A 2,994-nucleotide genomic window follows, 5' to 3' on the forward strand; every position below is an offset into this window, starting at 1 on the left:
ATTATTCGTGATCCTAGAGAAGCTGGATAGGAGGGTGAACCTGAAGAAAATTCAGGTAGTTTTCCTCCTGGAGATTGGAAATAGACAAGAGTCCCAGGTAACCTCGGGTGCATGGGGGGGGGGGGGTAGGAGGGTTGTTGGAAGGGGAGAGGGTTAGAGAGAAGGGAGCAGGGGAAGAATGGGGAATGCTCGGGGGACTGGGAGGGGGGGTAGGAAGGATAGATATGGGATCAGGGTAGAATATATCTCAACTAAGGGAGTCAGTTTAGGGTTTACTAGAGACTTGATTATAAATGGGATCCCAGGTCCAAGGAGAGATCCCCAGATTGTTTTCTGGACAGAGGAGAGGGGGCCTGAACTGGCCTTGGCCCATAACCATACTGATGAATATTTTGCTTATCACCATAGATCCTTCATCTGGCGATGGATGGAGATGGAGACGGAGACCCACATTGGAACACTGAATTTATTCTATTTTTGTCCATTCAAATATATCTGTTCAAACCTTATTCCTATTTCCTAAGATTCACACATTAGATATATTACATGATCAAGAAACCTACCTAACTCAAATATAAGTTTTTCATGCTCTTCAATGTTAACATTTGATTGGTAGATATTCTGTGAATTCTTTGCTTTTTTCTTATCTTGTGTATGAGGGCCACAAGTTTGAGCAAGTATAACTAATTATACATAATAAATTCAGTATCATATGATTCAAGCATGAGAAGAACCAATGTTTGGTGGGAATTGTGATGACCTTAGAAGTCTGAACATGTATCTGCTGGTATGATCTTTTTTTCACAACCTCCATGCCAGTAATTAGTTTTCCAGTGCTGGGTTTCGGTCCCTTTGTCAAAATATTTGACATTGACTTTTGATTATGACTAACAATAGGAAGACACAAAATTTCAGAAATTGAGATAAATTAAGGAAACCATCATCTAAAAAATTATTTTGTACTTCATAAGTATTTTATGTGGTCCTAACTAAGGAAAGGTGCAAACATAATAATTAACAATAAATATTCTCTTTCTTTATATTCACATGAGAACTTGAAAATTATTGTTCAACTTTAACATTTTATTATCACTATCTTTTAGAGACCCAGAATTTTTTTCAAGAGAATACCAGAGATAGAGGTCTTTCTTTCATTGTAATACAAGGATTGGTTTGAGTCAAAAAAAAAAAGAGCTTTGGATGTTGAAAGTAAATTTTTAATTATTTAAAGTAAATTACTCTTTAAATGAATATAAGAGACTGACCATAATTCAGCACTATTAAGGGCATAGCCATAGTTAATTTACTAAAATGAGAGGTTAATTGTTTAAAGTATGTTTTATTATTTAAAACAATTTTAAATTTAAATATATTTTGATCAACTTTTTCTCCTCCTCAAAGTCCTTCCAGATCCTCTTCCTTTCTACACACCAAACTTTAAATTCTTTCTGATAAAATAAACAAAAATCTAATACAACATCAAACCCCTGAGAAACCAAGAAAAAAAAATAAAACCACACATCAAAAGAAAAATAAATACAGCAAGCTATAACCAAATAATAGCACACATGCACACACACACACACACCAAAACAAAATAACAACAACAAAAGTCCTGTGAAATTCATTCTATATTAGTAAACTACTCATGAGCATGACACCTACTCTGGAGTGGTTGATATATTCAGTGTCACGCCACGGGGGAAAACTGATGTTTCTTTTCCCAATAAGAGACAGTTCAGTTGTTAAACTTTACCCTAGTGGCTAGGTTTTTATTTGTTTATTCATTTATACATTTGCTTTTAAAATAACAATATTAAAAAAGATAAAACAAAAATCATCACATTGAAGTTGAACAAGACAAACCAACAGAAAGAAAAGAACTCCCCAAGAAAAGAAAAAGAATCAGATACCACTCTTGCACACCCAAGAATCCCGTAGAGCACAAAACTGGAAGACATAATTTAAGTGCAGAGAACCTACCTGCTGCAGACCCATGTTTACCCTGGGCATTCTGCTTCAGTCCTGTGAGTGATAGGAGCTTGGGTCATGCTGATTGAGAGAGCCTTGCTTTCTTGATGTCCTTCATCCTCTCTGTTTCTTACACACTTTCTGCGTCCTCTCCGAAAAGTTTCCCTGAGCTTTAAGTAGGAGAATTTAATGAACACATCTCATTTAGCATGAGTGTTTCAAAGTCTCTCATTTTTCACACACTCTGTTTCTCTCTATTTTTTTTTTCAATCAGCTTCAGGAGGAAATTTCTCTGATGATAGCTTAACAAGGCATTGATCTATAGTATCATATAATATCATTAGGTGTTATTTTATCACTACTTTTTGTTATGTAAGTTAATCCATTTATTTAGTTGGCTGTGCATTATTGAGTAGACTTGGGTCTCAAACGGTAGCACTTCTACTGGTCTTTCAGTTCCTTCAGTCTTCTGATGGCAGACTTCACTGTGACGGCAGAAGTCGTGTTGTAGGTCCAGGCCCCACCAGCCACTGTTTTCATGCAGGAACCACAATGCCAGATGCCGACGTCTCGTCTCCTCATCTGGTCTTGCCACAGAAGGAGCACGTGTACTTGGCCTGCTGACTGATTTCAATTTTCTTCATCATTTTCTGAAGGGAGGCACCATAGCCGGACCTGTACCTGCTTAGTGCGACGATCCCGACCTGCTTAGCGCGTTTAGTCAAGTCGCCCGAACCTAAGCCAAGCATGGAGAGTCACTACTTTTTTTTTTTTAAGAGCATTATTATTTGGTTTAACCCTAGGTCCCTGGGCTATCTAGTCTCAGGCACTTGGTTCCACAAGCAGTGTCAGCTACGGGCTCCATCTCATATAAGAGGCCTGAAGTCAAATCACTCACATAAGCTTTGTCCCACCATTGTTTTAGCATCCCTAGCAGTGTGCTAGTACTCCATTGTAGATAAAGGGTTTGCAATTGACTTAGTATTGACTTTTCTCCATAGAGAGCCTGCAGAGAACCTTTCT

At 37.7% G+C, this 2,994-nt stretch overlaps 1 pseudogene; it reads right to left on the reverse strand.

Annotated features, from left to right (window-relative positions):
- Window positions 1–2,361: 2,361 nt before the first annotated feature.
- On the reverse strand, window positions 2,362–2,720 carry LOC146891068 (large ribosomal subunit protein eL43 pseudogene; annotated as a pseudogene).
- Between the last annotated feature and the right edge of the window lie 274 nt (window positions 2,721–2,994).

Source organism: Myodes glareolus, chromosome 19 (genome assembly GCF_982192425.1).
Source record: "Myodes glareolus chromosome 19, mMyoGla1.1, whole genome shotgun sequence".
In the NCBI taxonomy this organism is placed as follows: Eukaryota; Metazoa; Chordata; class Mammalia; order Rodentia; family Cricetidae; genus Myodes; species Myodes glareolus.